The sequence below is a fragment of the Mustelus asterias genome, unplaced genomic scaffold, assembly GCF_964213995.1.
Source record: "Mustelus asterias unplaced genomic scaffold, sMusAst1.hap1.1 HAP1_SCAFFOLD_680, whole genome shotgun sequence".
Classification (NCBI taxonomy): domain Eukaryota; kingdom Metazoa; phylum Chordata; class Chondrichthyes; order Carcharhiniformes; family Triakidae; genus Mustelus; species Mustelus asterias.
Genome location: NW_027590629.1, coordinates 114,425 through 121,722, shown reverse-complemented (window position 1 = coordinate 121,722; position 7,298 = coordinate 114,425). Strand labels below are relative to the sequence as shown.

The window sequence follows — 7,298 nt, the reverse complement described above, 5'->3', positions numbered from 1 at the left end:
GGTTGGAGAAACTTGGTTTGTTCTCAGTGGAACGACGGAGGTTGAGGGATGACCTGATACAAGTCTTCAAGATTCTGAGGGGCATGGATGGAGTGGATAGTCAGAAGGTTTTTCCCAGGGTGGAAGAGTCAATTACGAGGGGGCATAGGTTTAAGGTGGGAGGGGCAAGGCTTAAAGGAGATGTATGAGGCAAGTGTTTTACACCGAGGGTGATGGGTGCCTGGAACACGCTGCCGGGGAGGCACTGGAAACAGATACGATCGTGACTTTTAAGGTGCGTCCGGACAAATATATGAATAGGATGGGAATAGAGGGATAGGGTCCCCGGAAGGGTAGCGGGTTTTAGTTCAGTCGGGCACCATGATCGGTGCAGACTTGGAGGGCCGAAGAGCCTGTTCCTGTGCTGTAATTTTCTTTGTTCTTTGTTCTTTGAATCCCATTCAAATTTCATCGCTGTAACCGGCTCCTTTGATATTGAGTCTCCAGTCGCGACACCGGCAGAAATTTAGGAATATTGAAAGTTAAGGTGTTATTCTATTGTAACTCATGACATCAGAGCATGGATCACATTATCATCAACAGCAAAGCGGAACTAAATTACTGTCGACATCGCTTGCAAGAAGAAGTTTATGTCCCTTGCAGACTTACCAGGCAAAAGAGCTGAAACAGTGAGAAATGAATACAAAATGAGACCCAACATGTTTGCAGGGAGTTTATTGCGGAAATAAACAGAATGGGTTCAATCTGTAATTGTTTGGGTGAAGATATTTACATATATATTCGGTCTCTCCAGCGATTGGTTAATTCCCAAACGAATCAACTGATGACTTCCCAATCATGTCCCTGATTCTCCAATTCATCCAATCAGCTCACAAACTCTTTGTTCTCCAGTTTATTACGTCAGAGCAGGGCCAGCGAATCAACGAAGTTGTTTTCCCCACAGCGGGACCGAAACGAGGATTCACCGCAATGCTGGCCCTTCAGCCAAGACAGCTTCTGCGGTGGTGGCAATGAGGGAAATGGTGAATGTTGTCCTTGTAACAATGTCGGGAGTTCCCATTCAAAATGTCGGGAGTTCCCATTCAATAGTCTGAATATTTTGCATATCCTTTTTCCCGTTATATGAAATTGAAAATATATACAACGAAGAACCAGTGTTCCAAAATACCCTTTTTGATTTTGATGCCCTTGCATTTAATATCAGCGGGGTTCTTATCAAACATTTTGGAGGGCCGAAGGGCCTGTTTCCTGTGCTGTACTGTTCTCAACAGTGGGTGGGGGCGATGGCCGGGGAAGGGGTGTGCTTCCACAGGTTGATCTTCAGATTCAATGTCATCGAGGAGATCCATGTACCTGCCTAAAGAATGTTCCTGGAGACTCATCTTCTTTCTCAGGAAGTCCATGTCCACCTCAGAGTTTCTATTACCTAAATTGACCGCATCCAATCTTCTCGTAGGTAATGAGTTCTAGGTCCTGAGCACTTGCTGTGGATAAAATGTTGCTTCCAAATCTTCTTCGCCCGCGCCTTGCCCAATATCTTAAAATTTGCCCCTCCCCCTCTAAACTTGCCCTAATTTAGTCCACCTCGATTAAATCGCTCCTCAATCTCCTTCGCTCCAATGGACAACAATCCCAGCATTACAAACCAGAAACTTCTGGCTAATTTGAACTTTTCAAAATTAAACTTACTCCAAAGAAATTCCTCCATCTGCTTTAACTGGAATTTGTCAACTTTTTAAAAACATTTCTGTGTATTTTGCTTCTTAAAATTAAACATGTTTAATCAGAGTTCATCAACTTTTTAGAAAATGTTTTCAACATTTTGAAAAACGTAATGTTTCCACGTATTTTTCGAGAAATTTCCAACTTTTTAAAAGGTAGCTTAAACATGCTAACATATTTTTCCCAAATACTTTAACGAGAATTCGTCATTTAAAGAAACTATTTTTTTAAAAAAACTTAATTGAAACTTATCAGTAAATTTTTTCTTAAAATAGTCAACATTTTTTTGAAAAAATAATTAGCTAAGATAAATTTCTTCATAGAAGCTGATTGCATTTGGTCAACATCTCTCTGAATTGGTCCAAAATTTGTGTAAACACGTTTTTCATCCACACGAATGTGGGGTTTGTGAACTAACCAAGCCAGCCAGGAGTCGAACCTGGAATCTTCTGATCCGTAGTCAGACGCGTTATCCATTGCGCCACTGGCCCACGGCAAAACAACATGCAGCAATGTTTACATATCGGTCCGAGGCTTCAAAATCGGCAGAAACATGTTCAAAACGTATTCGTTTCACTGAGGAAATGTTGCATAATTACAATTTTCTCCACTCACTTACAGTAATTCTACTTTGCCTTGAATTGAGTTAACCTGCTGCGCTGGAATTCGAACCCTGGTTCCCAAAGCTTCAGCCTGCTTCTCTGCGATATCAATCCAGCGTCAACAACATGACTCGAAACCGGACCCCTCCCGCCAGTGAATCCACTAATGAATATTACCTGAATATAGTATCTTACAATCATATGATATTGGCTCTTACTTGAGCCTCAAAATACATTCAGGAAAAGACAAAAGTGCTGAAAATTCACGACAAACCGAGCAGGAAAGAAGACACACCTATTTTGACTCAGCACACATGTTATCAGTTTATTCAGTGGCTAAAAGAGCAGGGTAGACGGTGGGAATCCTGCGGGAGTAACTCACCTCCTGACTCCCAATGAACAGTGCACGTTCGACGTGGCACAAGTCAGGAGTGCGATAGAATATTCTCCACTTGTCTGCATGATGCAGGAATCCACCAAAGGCACTTTAGACAGCATCTTCCAAACCCAAGACCGTTTCCACCTGGCAGCTCCCCCGCCCCACCCCCCCCCCCCACCCCCCCACCCCCCTCCAACGCCACACAGCCAACACCACCCTCAAGTCCCTCAGCATTCTGATTTGGAAATATATCGCCGTTCTTTCACTGTCATTGGGACAAATTCGTGGAATTCCCTCCCTAACAGCACAGTAAGTGTACCTGTACAAATGGATTGCAACGTTTCAAGAATGCAGCTCACCACTACTTTCTCAAGGCTAAACACTCATGGGCAGTGCATGCCGATCTAGCCAGCGACACCCACATGAACAAAAAGAAACATCCAGGCAGCTCATTGAAACCATAATGATGGGGCCAGTTGAAGAGGTGAATGGAGATAAAATGAACGTCAAGTTACATAGCCAACCCTGTTGATCATATCTTTATTTTCGAGCGATTGTGTTGTGTTGATATATTTCTCACAGTTTGTGCTCAGATTCGCAAACGAAACCCCATGTGAACCAATCCCAAAGCCTGCATTGCAAAGAAAAAGACAAAATCTGCAGCTCATGAAATCTGATCAAATCTTCGTGGGAGAGGGCGACACAGTGGTTAGTTCTGCTGGCTCACAAGACCAGGGACCTGGTTTCGATTCTGGGGTTAGTCACTGTCTATGTGGATGGAGATATACAGCTTTTTAAAGCTGCAGCAGTAGCTCACCTATAGTTCAGGTGACCTAATGCGTAAGGCTACTGGCTTCCTAAACCAGGATGCGTGTGTTCGAGTCCCTTCATGGATGCGGCTTATTTTAACACTGAGGTGTCCAACATTGGCAAATGCATTTCTTGCCAACTAATCCTGGCTATTTCTGGGCAGACGTGTTTTGGGTGGCACATTGGTTAGCACTGCTGCCTCAAAACGCCAGGGTCCGGGGTTCAAATCTGGCATCGGGTCACTGTCTGTGTGGAGTTTGCACATTCTCCCCGTATCTGCATGGGTTTCCTCCGGGTGTTCCGATTTCCTCCCATTGTCCAAAGACGTGCGGCTAATGTTGATTGGCCGTGTTAAATTGGCCCTAGTGTCAGGGGGATTAGCAGGGTGAATGCATGGAGTTACAGGAGTGGGGCCTGGATGGGATTGCGGTCAGTACAGACTTGATGGGCCGAATTGGCCTCGTTCTGTACTGTAGGGACTCTATGATTCTAATGGAACCTTATAACATTCTGACCGGATGAAACAGGGTAGATTCAGAAAGAATGTTCACGTTAGTGGGGAGTCCAGAATTAGGGATTATAGTTTGAGGATAACGGCTGGGATGATGAGACTTCCTTCAGCCAGAGAGTGGTGAATCTGCAGAGTTCACTTCCACAGAAAGTAGTTGAGGCCAAACACTATGATTTCAAGAGAAGTTTAATATAGCTCTTGGGGCTAAATGGCGGATCAGAGTATTGAATTTGATTATCAGGCATGATAACAATGAATGGTAGATGATGTTCCAATGACCTACTCCTGCTTCCGATGTTTTGATGTAACAGGGATAAGAAGAAACAGTAGGGCTAGTCTCGGATTTCAACTCGGGATCTCGGTGGTTAAGGCATACCAAAATGTGATTCATATCCCTACACCAAAGAGCCTATAAGCAGCAACTGATTGAAAGAAAAGATGTTCTCTTGGCCATTCAAAGCCGATCAGATAACTGCAGCGAAGGTGGAAAATGCTGCATAAACTTAGGAATTCCGGCAGAATTTGTGGACAGGGAAACAACGCTCAACTTTTACGTCCATGGCCTTTCATTACAACGGGAAAAGGTGAAAAATGTGGGAATTTGAAACGACTGAAACTCAGGAGGGAGGAAATGTAACAACAGGAATAGTCTGGAAGTCAGGAGAAATGAAACGATTTGATTTGGTTTAATTTATTATTGTCACATGTATTAGTATACAGTGAAAAGCATTTTTTCTTGCGCGCTATCCAGACAAAGCGTATTGTTCATAGAGAAGGAAACTGGAGAGTGCAGAATGTGGTATTACAGTCATTGTCAGGGTGTAGAGGAAGATCAGCTTAATGCAAGGTAATGTCCATTCAAAAGCTGTTCTTGAGTCGGCTAGTACGTGACCTCAGACTTCTGTATCTTTCTCTCGAAGGTAGAAGGTGGAAGAGAGAATGTGTGGGGTGCGTGGGGTCCTTAACTATGCTGGCTGCTTTGCCGAGGCAGCAGGAAGTGTAGACAGAATCAATGGATGGGAGGCTGGTTTGAGTGATGGATTGGGCTACATTCACGACCCTTTGTAGTTTATTGCGGTCTTGGGCAGAGCAGGAGCCATACCAAGCTGTGATACAACTAGAAAGAATGTTTTCTATGGTGCACCTGTAAACCTTGGTGACAGTCGTAGCTGACATGCCAAATTTCCTGAGTCTTCTGAGAAAATGGAGGCGTTGATGGGCTTTCTTCACTATAGTGTCGGCATGGGAGGCCAGGACAGGTTGTTGGTGATCTGGAGACCTAAAAACCTGAACCTCTCGACCCTTTCCACTTCGTTCCCTTTGATGGAGACAGGGGCATGTTCTCCTCGACGCTTTCTGAAGTCAATGACAATCTCCGTTTTGTTGACATTGAGGGAGAGATGACAGAAATGAGAAATGAGAAAATGCTTTGCGGTTCACGGCCTCAGGGTGAGGTACGCACTAAACCAGAAAATGAGTACACCACAGAATGAGGCCATGCGAAGGAATGGCAACATAATTCCAAGTCAGGATGGTGAGTGACTTGGAGGAGAACTTGCAGGTGATGATGTTCCCATGTGTCTACTACCCTTTTCCTTCTGGATGGAAGTGGTCTTGGGTTTCAAAGGTGCTGTCTACCGACCTTTGGTGAATTGCTACTGTGCATCTTTTAGATACACATCGCTGCTACTGAGCATCGGCTGTGGTGGGATTGAATGCTTGTGGATGTGGTGCCAATCAAGCGGGCTGCTTTGTCCTGGATGATGTCAATCTTCTTGTGTGTTGTTGGAGCTGCACCCATCCAGGCGAGGTGGGAATATTCCATCACGCTCCTGACTTGTGCCTTGTAGATGGTGGACAGGCTCTGGGGAGTCAGGCGGTGAGTTATTCGCCACAGTATTCCTGGCCTCTGACCTGCTCTTGTAGCCATTGTGTTTATGTGGCGAGTCCAATTGAGTATCTGGTCAATGGTAACCGTAAGGATGTTAACAATGGGGGATTCAGTGATGGAAAATCTATTGACTGTCAAGAGGCGGTGGTTAGATTTTCTCTTATTGGTGATGGACATTGTCTTGCATTTGTGTGGCGCGAATGTTACTTGCCACTTGTCAGCCCAAAGTCTGATATAATGCAGCACACTGCGGACTTTCAAAATCTGAAATAAAAACAGAAAATACTGGGTTATGTCAGTATTTCTGGAAGTATCTGTGGAGCGAGAATCAGAACTAACGCTTCCCGTCCAGCTGTCACGTGGCAGGCGCAGACATGATGGGTGTCCGCGCCTGCCGTGTGGGTGTCCCAGTGGGCTCTATCCGTGCTGCAAAATTCTGTGCCTTTATGACTCTTTTTCGGAGCCAGTCAGCAGAAAGCCATCCCGCCGTTTGCACCTTAAACAAATCAAAATATCTCCTTTTGAACACAATATTTTGGTCAAAACGAAATAAATGAGGGGCTCGTCCGGGATTTGAACCCGGGACCTCTTGCATGCTAACGGGGCGAGATCCCCTAAGCGAGAATCATACCCCTAGACCAACGAGCCTGCACGTTATTAGGCAGCAAAATAAAAATTGTTTAACTTTCTACAAAGCAGTTCTGACACCTCGAGTGAAAGCCGAAATTGTTTAAATAACTCACCGCATCAGCATTTGTGGACTTTAAGCACCAGCAAAATATCCGCCCAATATTGTTACCTCGACTGTTTGCAACTGGGGTTTTTTGTTTATAAAGTACACATGTTACAGTCAATAATTTTAACCCAGCGACTTCAACATGTGACAACTCTGAGCCTGCCTTTGATATTTGATCACTTTTGAAAGGTGTGGTCTGTCTGATGACATGGTTCACCTGGGAGATCTGAGGGTTTGTGTGAAAGGATCGGGGAGCGATTGGACTTGATGTGATAGTAAGATGAGTAAAAACATGTCAAATTTCCCAACAGTGACAATCAGTAACCTCAGTGAGAGAAAACACTCAGACGGGACTGTATTGTCACGTTCACTATGAGTAAATTTTCTCTGAAGGTTAACCCCATGTGTTGTCCTGACAATGAATCATTGACTATCGACCTGTGCCAGATTTTGTATGAAGCTTCATGTACTGTGGCTCTCAGTGCACAGTAATACTCGGCGCTATCTGTCACCTTCAAATCTTCCATGGGCAAGTGAAAAGTGCTTTGTTTCAGGTTGAGATTCCCGCTGCAGTGTTCAAAACCTGGAGCCGTTTCGGTAAATTAGCGGCTCTGAGCAGTTAACGAGGAGCTCGGTGTGTATACTGG

The 7,298-nt window shown here is 44.6% G+C and overlaps 2 non-coding genes across 2 annotated transcripts; both read right to left on the bottom strand.

The window, feature by feature from the left end:
* Positions 1–2,140: 2,140 nt before the first annotated feature.
* trnar-acg (transfer RNA arginine (anticodon ACG)) lies at positions 2,141–2,213 on the bottom strand. Its single transcript has one exon. It is a non-coding gene; the product is annotated as a tRNA-Arg (tRNA).
* A 4,260-nt stretch (positions 2,214–6,473) lies between these two features.
* Positions 6,474–6,563, bottom strand: trnap-agg (transfer RNA proline (anticodon AGG)). The gene is given in 2 exon segments: positions 6,474–6,509; positions 6,528–6,563. It is a non-coding gene; the product is annotated as a tRNA-Pro (tRNA).
* Between the last annotated feature and the right edge of the window lie 735 nt (positions 6,564–7,298).